Raw genomic sequence first — 15087 nt, 5'->3', positions numbered from 1 at the left:
TCTGTAGTGACACCTATAGCAGACGACTGTTATATGTTCAATGTCCGGAGTTTTATCCACGCATGCGCAGGGACTAGTTCCGGAAGGAATACAGGAAGAGTCTCATGCGCATGCGTAGAGTTCGACACCCAGCTTTGGCGCCTTTTCTCACTCTCTTCGTTCGCTGATCTCCGTCCCATCGAGCTCTCTCCAACATTCCAGCACCAGAGCTACACAAACAACCACGAACTTCATTGACGGCATCTCAGTAACCAAAGGCAACGAGCTACCGAATTCCCTCCAAGCGTGAGCCGAATTCCACTGTAAATAAATATTGTTGTGTTGTTCAGAATCTGCGTTCCGTTGTTTCTTCAAGAAATTTAATGTACGGAAGCGGAGTACACCTAATGGTGTATAACCACTTTCCTACAACTCCAAGAGTGTTGTGGGTGCCCAATACCATTGTGCATGTGTTACCAGAAGTCCACATATTTCGTACATAATATTGAAGGCACACACAAACACACACACATATATACATATATTTTTCTCTTATTTGTTTCAGCTTTATGGTTATGGTCATGCTGGGGCACCACCGTGATTTTGTATCTTTTCCACATTTTTGTTGTTTGACTGATTTCTTCAGGGTGGTGTGATTTCATATCACCACTCCTGCATGTGCTTTTTTTCCCTTGTTGTCGGCCATTTTGGTGTACGAGACAGTTTGACACTGCTGCTCTCATCTATACTTCATACTACAACGGTACACTTGGTACAATACGACGGTGACCAGTTCAGGGATTTGAATAACACCCAATGCCAAAATTAGGTACTAGCCCTTCTAGAATTTTCCATATATAGATTACTACATATTTCTCAAATCTTTTCTCCAGAGAGTAAAGTTGTGGTTTTTCAACATTTCCCTGTAGTTCATCTGCTGCATTGTTACAAACTTTTTAGTGTAGTAACATTGGATTGCTTTAAGCTCTGCTGTTAGTTTGGTACTATGTGGTGACCACAGCTGAGAGCAGTAGTCTAGGTAGCTGAGAACAACGGTCTTCTACAGGGTCAACATGACTTCTTGGTTTCTTGTCATAAGGAGCCTTAGTATCCATTCTGTCAATTCTCTACACTTTGTTGTCATCTTGATAATGTGCATATGAAATAATGCATCATTACGCATACTGATCCCCAAATCTTACGCTATCTGTGACTCTGGAATTGCAGTGCTTTCGGGCCCTGTATATGCAGGCTGTGGTGCATTTGTGATCTGATAGCATTAAACTGCATGTTGCTTTCTTCAGATCAATTGTATATTGCATTTAAGTCCTGTTGTAAGCTTGCATAATTTTCAAGGTTCTTTATTGCATTTGATAGTTTTGTATCATCAGCATAGCTAGTGATAGTAGCTGTCTGAGTGACCATAGGTATGCCCAAAAGAGCTACAATAAACAATAATGGCTCCAAGACAGTTCATTGTGGGATGCCGCTAAGAATTTGTGTTTCTTTAGAGAGGGCACCATTAGCTTTAACAGTTTGACTTCTATCTTTCAGGAAGTCATGCAATCACTCTCCCAGTTTACCGCTATACCAAGGTCTCACAACTTGTGACATATCAACAGTATAGATATAAATGCCACTGGATTTACTTCAGGAATTCCTCCATGTCTGTTGAGTATATATGTTGTTGATCTGATCAACGGAACAGCCTGCTCATGAAATTAATGTGCAAGTGGCTGAGCACTCCACAGACACGTGTACCCTTAACGTAGTTCTAGGGGATATTCAGCATGACACAGCATGTGACAAGGCTGACCCTTTGAATTACAGGCACAACAGAAACAGGAAGTAAGAGTGAGAGAAAGTTGTGGTGAAAGAGTACAGCAGGGTTCGCCACCATCCCCTGCCGGAGCCTTGTGGAGCTTTAGGTATTTTCGCTCAATAAAAACTCACAACACCTGGTCTGGGAATCGAAACCGCGATCCTGTGACCGCGAGTCTGCTGCTCTAACCACCGGGCCATTGCGCCTCCACTGGGTATATAACATATGAGAGAAAGAGGAAATGGAATTCATAAGATTCTTTATTAATCACAACAATCATTTCAGCCCATCTTGCATCGGTTCCTCGGGGGTGAGATATTGTACAACAGGTTGTGGTGCATCATTTGGTGCAGATGTAACTTGTCAAGTGACTTTGCAAAAGGTACCTCGCTCAATAAGTTCAGTTTCACTTAGTTCAATTATAATACAATTTATTTGCCTGTAGCTGGTTGTGTACAGGGGTTATCTTGGTTTGGAATGACATGGAGTACAGTTCATTTTTTTTAATAGATATCTATATACATATATATATATCATCATCTCATCATCATCGTTTAACGTATGCCTTCCATGCTGGTATGGGTTGGATGGTTTGACGGGAGATGGCCAGGCAGGAGCCTGTACCAGATTTCTGTTTTGGCAGGGTTTTTATATCTGCATGCCCCTCCTAACATCAACCACCCAACAGAGTGGAGTGAGTGCTTTTTACACGGCACAAGCACAGGTAAGGTCAGTTTTGGCAAGGTTTTTACAGCTGGACGCCCTTCCAAACACCAACCACTTTACAGTGTGGACTGGATGCTTTTTACACATCAGCACTGGCAGGGTCACCAAGTAACTTGCTAGACTAAGATCTTTTGAGAGGGGAGTGGGCATTGGAGGAGGTGAATTTGTGTCAGATGATGAAAGGTTATAGTGAGAGGGAGAAACAAAAACAGGTGTCTTGCTGTAGAGGAGGTAGAGATAGATAGATAGATAGATAGATATAGACACACACACATGTATACACACACACACACACACACACACACGCGTTATGTAGGTTCATAATATTACAGTAAACAACGTAAGGGAGGTAACTTCGTCAGCCCCCAACATTTAACCAGCCAACTGTAAATAGGTTTGGTACAAATCTTTCTTTTTGTATAATTTCACTCATTAACTTATTTTATTCACTGGACTATGGCCATGCTGGTGCATTGCTTTCAAAAGGTTTTAGTCAATCATATCAACACTATTATTATCAACTGGTTCTTTATAAATTAATAAGTAACATCAGTGTGCATGTGCATCAGAGTGTAAATGATTTAAGAGAAAAATCAGTTATAAGAGGAGGCGGATGTTGTGTGCAAAAGAGAAGACTGTGCTGGTATGGTCATGTGATGCATATGGACGAGGACAGCTGCATAAAGAAGTACCAATCTCTGATTGTGGAGGGAACCTGTGGAGGGGGTAGACCAAAGAAAATGTGCGATGAAATGGTGAGAAAGGATCTTTAGATCTTGACCACACTGAGATGACAAGGGATGGAGACTCTTGGTGATTTGCTGAGCTTCAGAAGACATGTCAAGCTAAGTAAAATCGTGGCCATCCATACAGACAGGCTTGTCCTTTATGGTCATAAAATCCCTTTCCTTCACACACACATAACTCTGTCCTCTGGCAAAAATCTTACCCACAACCATCTCCCCAAAACCCCACCACCTACTACAGGCCCTTGTAGTTACCTCTCAACATCACTTGCTATTCTCTAAATATCGCTTCTATACCCTCTGTGCTACCCATGCTACCCACCACTGCTTCCTGTGGCTAGGCCCTTTCTCCCACTTCTCTCCGCTTTCTTGTCCTACTGTAGTAGCCATGTTTTTTCTCTGTAGTAAGACAGCTATCACTGACCCTCGATCATATTCTAACCCTTCTCTTGGCATACAGCCACTTCTCTCAGTTCTTCTCTCTCTCTCTCTCAGCTGAGACATCCTTGTCTTCAAAGCCACTTAGCAACCCCATTGGTACTGGTACCATGTAGACAGCAGCTGTGCTGGCACCACATAAAAAAGCACCCATGCCAGCACCACATTAAACAGCTCCTGTGCCAGTGCCACTTAAAAGCACTCAGTACACTCTGCAAAGTGGTTGGCTATAGAAATCATGCCAAAACAGACTGGGGCCTGGTTCAACCCTCCAGCTTGCTGGCCCCTGTCAAACTGTCCAATCCATGCCAGCATGGAAAACGAACATTAAATGATGATGATTATCATCACCAACATCATCATTTAACGTTCGTTTTCCATCCTGGCATGGGTTGGACGGTTTCACGGAAGCTAACAAGTCAGAATACTGTACTAAGCTCTGTCTGGTTTGTCATAGCTTCTTATTTCTTTACTGTCCACAAGGGGCTAAGCATAGAGGGGACAAACAAGGGATTAAGTCGATCACATCGACCCCAGTGAGTAACTGGTACTTAATTTATCGACCCTAAAAGGATGAAAGGCAAAGTCGACCTCAGTGGAATTTGAACTCAGAACATAGCAGCAGATGAAATACCGCTAAGCATTTCGCCCGGCGAGCTGGCTAACGTTTCTGCCAGCTCGACGTCTTTGTCGTAGTTTCTATGGCTGGATGCTCTTCCTAGCAGTACCTACCTTACAGATTGTACTGTGTGCTTTTTATGTGGCAACAGTGAGGTAACCAAATAACTTGTGAGGCAAAGAACCCTCAATTGATATATATGTATACAAGGGGATGCTGAAAAGTTCCTGGCTTTGGGTAAAAAAAAATACAGGAGGATCAGTTAATTATGATTTTATCCAACGTATTCCTCTCTCAGATTCACACACTTGCAACGGTCCTTCAGTTTTTTAAGCTCTGTAAAAGAACTCGGAAAGTTGGGCCTTCAACCAGGCCTTTCACGATACCCTTAAACTTTTCAGCACCCCTTGTGTGTGTATATAGATACTAAGGCAAGACAAACATCTCAAGTTGAATACATTATTATTGGGAAAATTTTTCCAATAATAATAACATATATGACTCGAGATGTTTGTTTATTGACTGCAAGTATGGCATATATGGATTAGAACTAAGAACCCCTCCACCCCACCACCACCACCATTGACCCATGAGGCCCCTGGGCAACTGCCTTGTGTGCCCATGCCTTTATATGGCACTGGCTCAGGCCAATACATGAAAACTTTAAAAATGTACTAAAATTCCAGAACCTTCGTTGAATGGCACTCTGCCATTTCTGACATTCCATTGTAGTTTGAAAACAAAACATGGTTTATAAAATGCTAAAGCCATATATGTGTATATGTGTGTGTGTGTGCATGCATGTGTGTGTGTATGTTTATATATATATATGTATATACCTGTACCTATCTATTTATCTGTCTATATATCTTTTTTATCTTTCTATACTTCTCTCTCTCTTCGCACACATACACACACACGCATATCTGTATATGTAACTACACTTGCTCACTAAAACCATGCATATGTATATGTATATGTATGTACATATATGTGTGTGTATGTATATATGTATGAGTGTGTGTGTTTATATATATGTATGTTTTTGTATATATATATATATATATATATATATATATATATGGTGGTGGTTGTCTACTCCTTAAACAGAGTTTGACCACCTCCTGCACCTACACCTTAGCCCTTTCATGGCGTCTGATGTGGCTTTTTAAACCAGACAGTGTTTTGAAAAAACACCCACACAGATTGCACCTCTGATTTGCACTACCAATACCTGCAAGTAAGTTCTGCTCATTGTGGATCCTAACATGTCTTTTAAGACCCCCATTGGATTTGCAAACCCTCTGGCACACACCACATTCAAACGTGTGCACAGACATATAATCAGAATAGCTGATTATATATATATATATATATATATATATATATATATATATATATATATATATCATCATCATCATCATCGTTTAACGTCCGCTTTCCATGCTAGCATGGGTTGGACGATTTGACTGAGGACTGGTGCAACCAGATGGCTACACCAGGCTCCAATATATATATATATATATATATATATATATATATATATATATATATATATATATACATACATACACACACACCTGTATATACCTATACCTGTATATGTAACAATACACTTGTTCACTCCATTGTTGAAACCTGTCTGTGACATAGTTGGAATGTTTTGAGTAATCAAATCAAAAACACAGAATCATTGACAATAATTCTGAACTGATTGCAATGCTGCATGTCAGAGTTGAAGGTTAGTGCTTGGTTTGTTTCCTTAAGCTGATTGTTTAAATTGAAATATTTTGGGAATCCAGTTCAGTATTGTTAACAATTATTAAGAAAGTAGTTCAAGATTTGTTGTTGATGCTGCTGCTGCTGTTGTTGTTGTTGTTGTTGTCCCTGTAATCTAGCAATTCAGCAAAAGAGACTGATAGAATAAGTATCAGGCTTAAAAAAAAAATACCGGGGTTGATTTGTTAAGCTGAAAATAGCAAAAGGCTGTGAGTGCCCCAACATGGCTGCCATCTAATCACTGGAACAAGTAAAAGATAAAAGAGTGTGTGTGTGTGTGTGTGAGTGTGCAAATAAGTACTAGGGTTGACTTATTCAATTAAACCAGTGTTTCTCAACCATTTTTTTTTACCTATAGACCCCTTTGATTTCTATTTTATTCTGGTGGACCCCACAGCCTTTCGATGCTGAAAAATTAGTTTTATAGATCCTTCTTTCAAAATTTCTATTTTGCTTTTCACACATTAACTTGTTTAGGTTGAACCCTGTGAAATGTTAGGGAAAGAAACCCGGCTGTTTCTTGCAATGCATACCAATACATACATCTAAGCCAGAGTTTTTTCAGGGGCCCTTAAAATACTATTATGGATCCCAAATTTAATATTTTATTGTGTGGACCCACAAAAATCTTAATTGGATCCTCAAGGGTCATATGGACCCCAGTTGAGAACCACTGGATTAAACCCTTGAAAGTTGTCCTCCAGTTTGTTTTTTTTTGTTGGAATATATGTATGTATATGATGCATATATGATACAAAACCACATTAAAGTACAAATTCCAAACTGAAGAAAACACAAACATGAGTGGAGAAAGAAAAAAGGAGAAAAATAAGAAAAAGAGGAAGAAAGAAAAGGAAAAGAAAGAAACATCAATTCAACACCTGGTGTGTCAATTGGTCACACACCACAAGATTCAACGACTGAAGCAAGCCATCACTCATGGTAATGTCACAAGCATGCTAGCTGTCCACTACTATTAAATAATAATATCCATTTACCAAGCCTGCAAAATTGATATTAAATCAAGACCATGATATTTTTACTTCCAGCCAAGGTTCACATTTTGTAGTTGGTAGTTTCCCTGCCAGCACACAGCTTCTGCAGCCTTTTATCAGGTTTTCAACTTCCTTGTCCATGCTTGGCCAGCATATGAAACTTCAGATCAGCGCTTTCATTCTAGAGACGCCTGGGTGTCCCACATGGAACTCTTTCAGCATTCTTTTCTGTAAAGTCTGTGGTATGACCACCCTCTGAGTGTACATTAGTACACCAGGGTTCTTTGCATCAGACCTTTCTTTATTTGCTTTTGTCCATCACAGTTTTCTTTTTGTCTCATTAGTAAATTTGTCATTTCTCGCATTTCTTTTTTATTTCTTCCAAAGTTACTAGTAGTTCATGCATGATGTTCCACATCACTTGTTTTGGTTTCAGTTCATCGACCTCGTTTGATCGTTTGACTGCCCCTTTTACATTATTGCACAAAACGCTTATGGGTGTATGCCATAAATTAAATTTCTCCAAATAAATTCTCGGATTTTTTTCAACTCATAAACATTCACTTTTTTGGTTCAATCTTTGAACATTATATTACAAACATGTTCGCCTGTGAAATATAATTTTCTTCTCATAACACCCTACACTATTTTGTTTGGACTACATAATTTCGGTTTACCCATTTGTTCCCATGTTTTCTCATTTATGATTGTGATGTCACTTCCCATGTCTGATTGTAGTGGTTTCAATTCTTACATTCACAAATTTTCTGTTTACTCCTTTACGCTTTTACTTGTTTCAGTCATTTGACTGCGGCCATGCTGGGGCACCGCCTTTATAGTCAAGCAAATCGACCCCAGAGCTTATTCTTTGTAAGCCTAGTACTTATTCTATCGGTCTCTTTTGCTGAACCGCTAAGTTACAGGGATGTAAACACACCAGCATCGGTTGTCAAGCAATGCTGGGGGGACAAACAGACACACAAACACACACATACATACATATATATATATATATATATATATATCATCATCATCATCGTTTAACGTCCGCTTAAACGATGATGATGATGATATATATATATATACATATATATATATATATATATATATATATATATATATATATATATATATATATATATATGGGAGAATATACAAAAAATAACAACAGACGAGGACAGGTGGTGTAAATAACAAAAGTATATATTAGTATGACGCTCGGGAATACGGAAAGTCTTTGACGTTTCAAGCTACGCTCTTCAACAGAAAGAATACGGAGACAAGGAGAAAAACACGGAGAAAAAAAAATTGAATAGTGTTCAGTCAACGGTCAATCATATCGGCCCGAGGCTATAGTAGAAGACATTTGCCCAAGGTGTCATGCAGTGGGACTGAACCCGGGACCATGTGGCTGGTAAGTAAGCTACTTACCACACAGCCACTCCTGCGCTTGTAATGTAAATTTTTGCAGAGAAAATATTTTGAGGATGTATCTTGCAATTGTTTAAAATTAAAATTTTTTATTTTGAAATTGTCATTCACCTAAATCCAAAAACTTGTCAGTTTATAAGTTTAGACATAATTCAAGGGAAGTCACTGCGTTAGCACTACCGGAATTCCGTCCCTTGCACCTAGTATCTCACCGCACGTGGGCAACTGTGTTCGAGAAGCATGGGACATGCCTCATCACGCGAGCTAAACTTAAAAAAACCCCAAAGAATTTGTCGATAGTGTGCCATTAAATCGCCCGTTAGTTTAAGTTTCCCCATAACTAGTGTATCACCTTCCAATGACACCTAGAGTGTATTTTAAGACGGTACTACTAAAGCAGCGCGGACCCGAACGCGCAGTCGCGCCTCCGCGCTAGCTAGTCTTGAGTGGTCGATCCTAACCCTAACCCTATCCCTAACCCTAACCCTAACCCTGTCCCTAACCCTAACCCTATCCCTAACCCGCGTGTGCAAATGAATACGTGTTTAGGGTTAGGGTTAGGGTTAGGAATAGGGTTAGGGTTAGGGTTAGGAATAGGGTTAGGGTTAGGATCGACCACTCACGACTAGCTAGTGCGGACGCGCGACTGCGCGTTCGGGTCCGCGCTGCTTTAGTAGTACCTTTTAAGACAGATGCTTGACTGATGGCTCCAGTAAGAATGCAGGCAAATTTGACCTCTAGCGGGATTTGAAATCGAAGTTTAGACCGTAAATAAGCTTAGATTAGAAAAAAAAAAAACTGTTTTCACCCTACGGACATATTCCCTAATTCCTTCAGAAACTTTTTCTGAATTCTGGTTTGAGCACCACATATAATAACCCACCCCCATAACTTTTTTGTTTTTTGGAATTTTCGGAAAGTTTTTGCGAATTAGTGTTCTACACATGGAAATTCATACGATTATGCAAAAAAAAAAAAAAAATTGTGTATGATTATTTAAGGGCGATATAGCTGTTATTTCTAGCACAACTCTCAACCACCTTGCTTCTTCGTCACTCTAACATATATTGATGCCTTTCAATATTTTTCTCCCCATAAACATAACGGAATGACGATGCACCCAAATGTGGTCAGTTGCTGTGATTTAAGCAAAACATTCAGCCTGTCCGAATTTTGAACTTTGATTTAAAAAGACAAATTGGAAAAAGAGCGAAAATTTTAGTATTTATGGGTGTGGGAAATAAAAGAAATAAAAATTAATTTGTTTTTTTCAAAATCGTATGAATTCCCATGTATAGAACACAAATTCCTAAGAATTTACTGAATATCCCCCAAAATACAAAAAGTTCTGAGGGTTTATATGTGGTGCTTAAAGCAGAATTCCGACAGTTGTAGTTACTACTCTTTTTACTCATTTACTTGTTTCAGTCATTTGACTGCGGCCATGCTGGAGCACCGCCTTTTAGTCGAGCAAATCGACCCCAGGACTTATTCTCTGTAAGCCGAGTATTTATTCTATCGGTCTCTTTTTGCCGAACCGCTAAGTTACGGGTATGTAAACACACCAGCATCGGTTATTAAGCGATGTTGGGAAGACAAACACAGACACACATATATATACATATACATATATACGATGGGCTTCTTTCAGTTTCCGTCTACCAAATCCACTCACAAGGCTTTGGTTGGCCCGAGGCTATAGTAGAAGACTGTGGGACTGAACCCGGGACCATGTGGTTGGTAAGCAAGCTACTTACCACACAGCCACTCCTGCGCTTATGTTGAAAAATAATTCTTTTAAGAACTACGAGGGGGTGCTGAAAAGTTCCTAGCTTTGGGTAAAAGAAACTACAGAAGAATCAATTAATTATGATTTCATTCAAAATATTCCCCTCTCAGATTCACACACTTATTGCAACGGTCCTTCAGTTTTTCTAATCCCTGTAAAAGAACTTGGAGGTTGGTCCTCCAACTTGGCCTTTTGCAATACCCTTAAAGCCAGGAACTTTTTAGCCCCCATAATATTCTTCCTTTTTCCTTCTGGAATTTGCTAAATGAATACATTAAAAAATTTTTTTTTTTAGACTTATAATATGCTAAACAGCCATACCAAAAATTATAATATGCTAAACAGCCATACCAAAAATTATAATATGCTAAACAGCCATACCAAAAATTATAATATGCTAAACAGCCATACCAAAAATTATGCTGGGATCTTCGGGGAATTTTATTGTATTAAGAGTATTCGTTTAATAAATTGCAGAAGAAAAAGTAATTTTTTTCGGACAAAATTTTAATCTACATCATCAGAACAAGTGAGGAAACAAAGTCAACGTGCATGAAATATCCACACCCTCATCTTTTTTTCCGAGAAATTCGTAATCTACATCATCTAAAAGATATTTATAGAAAATTTCATTGAAAAAACTAAATAAAAAGTACCTATTTTTCTGAGAGTTATGAGGTAACGACTCGTATGAATTTTCTGGAACTCCTCTTATTCCCACCCCAAAAAATTTTCAGGTGACTGTGTGGTAAGAAATTTGCTTCCCAACCATATGATCCCTAGTTCAGTTCCACTGCTTAGCATCTTGGGTAAGTGTTTTCTACTATAGCCTCAGGCTATTTTTCTTGGTATTTTGTCCTGTACTTATCTCTCGTGTGTTTACATATTTTTCACTTGTTGGTGATGTCCTGTACTTGATGTATTATATATATATAATATATATATATATATATATATATATATATATATATATATATATATATATATACACACATGCATACATACACAGACACAAGACAATTCAATGAATAAAGAGAATAGTACATCCACACATATTTTTATTATTACAATCAATTATACAGTATATTTAATTTAGATTTGCCCAACATATGTTTCTGCTGCATGGACATCTCACTACGCGGTTTTTATTTGCATCCAGTTTGCTCATCTGGTTAAGAGTCTATGCAGCTTTCTTCAATGTGTTGTGGTTTGAAGCAAACTAGAAGTATATTGGTTTGGTGCTATTATATTTGGCAGGGAACAATAATTTATGAGTGCAAAGAATTAGAGATGAACATTCAGGAACTTAATACGACTATAAAATGGTTAACAGGATGACCCTATGATGATCCTAAGGTTTGAAATTCAAATCATAAAACTAGAACCTAAACTAGGTCAGAGTATATTTTTTGTTCACTAGTTTTAAGCGAAGTAAAAAGCAAAAAAATTCAGAAATAGATGTGTACAATTAAGTGTCACTAGGGTAGTCACTAAGATCTAGTGCAGTGGTTCGCAGCTTGTCGTCCGCAGGCCCCTGTAGTCCGCAAAGGTAGTACTGGGGGTCAGTGAACTAAATTCAAAATTTCACATATATATATATATATATATATATATATATATATATATATATACCGGAGTAAGCACATAAATGTGCAACAAGGTAGAAAATAGAGTACTCAAATACCGGAGGTAGAGTAATATGCTTTATTTAAAAGCAGCAGAAATATAACAAAAGACTGTTACTCGGAGTTTCACATTCTCATTCATCGGATGAACAGGAACGTGAAACTCAGAGTAACAGTCTTTTGTTATATTTCTGCTGCTTTTAAATTAAGTATATATATATATATATATATATATATATATATATACACACACACATATACACACACACATACATAATGATAAGCATATTAAAAGGGATCCGAGGGAAAACTTATTTAAATAAAAGGGGTCCTTGATAGTGAAAAGGTTGGGGACCACTGATCTAGTGACTAGAGAGGAATGGAGCTAGTATACTCCGATGGATATGCAACATCAGGGTGAATGTACAATAAAGTGCAAATATAATAGATAATGAAATAGATTGAGAGTAAAGTTGGATGTAAGAGGAATCAGATGCAACATGCAAGAGAGAAGACTGCTGGTTTGGACATGCGATACGTATGAATGAAGACAGCTATATGAAAAAGTGCTTAAAATTGAGGGCACCTGCGGAAGAGGAGCTAACTGCCCTCCAAATGTCCAAGATGTGACGTGACATTCCATCCACTGATATATTATTCTGAGGACTAATTGCAGTCACCCTTCCTTTCTCTCATTGTATTGTGTACTGTGCATTAGGGAGCTTCACCCATACTTCATCTCCAACCTGGACAGATGCAACCCCTTACAATTCTGGCAGCTGCGGCACCATGCTTGGGTGTTTCTACTCGTACTGATATATGGCTCTTTGCAGGGTTGAATCTTCAGTTTGTCCTACCCTGGGTGAAATGTTGTATCAGAAGACTGCCTCCATGGGGGAGATTCGTCTCCTCTCAGCTATGGCTTTGATTGTGCAATGTTGTTCCATAATCCCATTTCCACTAGGCCTGTACACAACTCTGAAGAAATGTCTGATGTTCCATCATTCGAGCATCTCCCTCAGCTGCTCTGAGCGAAAAATTATACTATTGTCCATCAACAGCTCATCTACTGGCTCTCTTTCCAAGAACACTGCATTCAGTGCATCTGCAATTTCTGTCCTGATTTCTCTCCATATTCACCCTGGCCCACAATCGAGAGGTATAACCTTCCCCGTTAATGCATCACATCTATGGCTAGCCTTTTCAAGTTTTCCTTCGCGCAGATCTTTCCTGTTTCATGCACACTAGGTGTCGGGTCGATGGTCTGACACCTGTCACAACTCGCAACTACTTTCCAACCACTCACCCTGATGTTATCAGGGTCGACCGTCCTGGCCAAAAAGGAAATCCTGTCAACCCCTATGTGGTGCATGTTTTGCAGCTTCCTCAGTTCTGGGCCCTCCAACTGACAAGCTGCAGCCAGTCCACTCGGAACATCTGTCATTTTCAACCAGCACTTTTTTTACACTGTTGTTTGTATTGTTTTTCTCTTTGACTATGCTATGTTCTGTAGCCGCAGAGAAAAATGTTTGGCATTGGCAGATTGTAGCTATCCTTGTTGTTACTTCCTATGACTTTCACTTTTTCTGTCTAGTCCCAAGTGCCAGGAAGGCGACGCTGGTAACGATCACGCTCAAATGGTGCTATTTACATGCCACTGGCACGGAAGCCAGACAGCTGCTCTGGCAACGATCACGCTCGGACGGTGCTCTTAGCGCTCCACTGGTACAGGTATTATCGCAATTTCGCTTGCCCCAACAGGTCTTCACAAGCCGAATTTAGTGTCCAGTGAAGGAAAGGTATGCATAAGTGGGCTGGCTACACCCCTGGCAGAGGCCTTGGATTATGGTCTCACTTGGCTTGCCGGGTCTTCTCACGCACAGCATATTTCCAAAGGTCTCAGTCAGAAGTCATTGCCCCGGTGAGGCCTAATGCTCGAAGGTCGTGCTTCATCACCTCATCCCAGGTCTTCCTGGGTCTACCTCTTCCACAGGTTCTCTCAACCGCTAGGGTGTGGCACATTTTCACACAACTATCCTCATCCATTCTCGCTACATGACCATACCAGCGCAATCGTCTCTCTTGCACACCACAACTGATGCTTCTTATGTTCAACTTTTCTCTCAAGGTACTTACACTCCGTTGAGTATGCACACTGACATTACACATCCATTGGAGCATACTGGCTTCATTCCTTGTGAGTTTACGCATGTCCTCAGCAATCACGGCCCATGTTTCACTGCCATGTAGCATGGCTGTTCGTACACATGCGTCATACAGTCTGCTTTTTATTCTGAGTGAGAGGCCCTTTGTCACCAGCAGAAGTAAGAGCTCTCTGAACTTTGCCCAGGCTATTCTTATTCTAGCAGCTACACTTTCAGCGCACCCTCCTTTGGATAAAAGTGGCACTGACTGCTAGTCCAGTATGGAAGACTTTTCGCTTGAGCCTTGGTGATGCAGACACAACTACTGTGGTAATTTTGGTGGCACAGGTGACAATTAATTGTCTTTAGATATCGGCTAGTGCAAGCAGAGAGCACAGTCAAGTGGTGAGCTAGCATCGACCGAGGAAGTAAATTAGCAGAGGAGGCAGGGTAAGCAGCATCGGTTCCAATGGTGGGAGTAGAACGGGGGTCAGGTGGTGTGGAGGGAGGTTTAAAACTTGTAGGAGTGGTGGGGTTGTCAGGGTTAATTCCGTTCGGAACCCATGGTAGAGAGAGGTTAGCTTCTCTCGAGCGTACCGAAGTTGGTGGAGAATGAGAGGTCAGAAGTTGATCTATTGTTACATTAGTCGCGCCACCAAGCAGGTCTCTTGGTCGTTCGACGCATGCCTCCGCCACCAAGAATGGATAGGCTAAAGCAGTGGCAACCCTACCAATCGGCAGTCACTGGTGATTGGGAGAGAAAGAGCAACGAATGTACAAGAATAAGGTGGTGGGGAGAGGAAAAGAAAAGAAAGGTGGCAAAACTATACAGAGCGCTATCAAAAAAGCTTAAAATCTTCCAAAATGACAGGGGGAATAGAGCAAAACAAGATAAACCGTCGAATAGTTCAGTTCAAGATCAAAAGCGCTGAAATGAAAAAAAAAAAAAAAAAAAAAGAGTGCGCGCTCGCGCCAAATAATATTTTTTCTTTTT

The sequence above is a fragment of the Octopus bimaculoides genome, chromosome 23, assembly GCF_046866305.1.
Source record: "Octopus bimaculoides isolate indiv1 chromosome 23, ASM4686630v1, whole genome shotgun sequence".
NCBI lineage: Eukaryota > Metazoa > Mollusca > Cephalopoda > Octopoda > Octopodidae > Octopus > Octopus bimaculoides.
Note: the sequence above shows the minus strand (reverse complement) of the source record.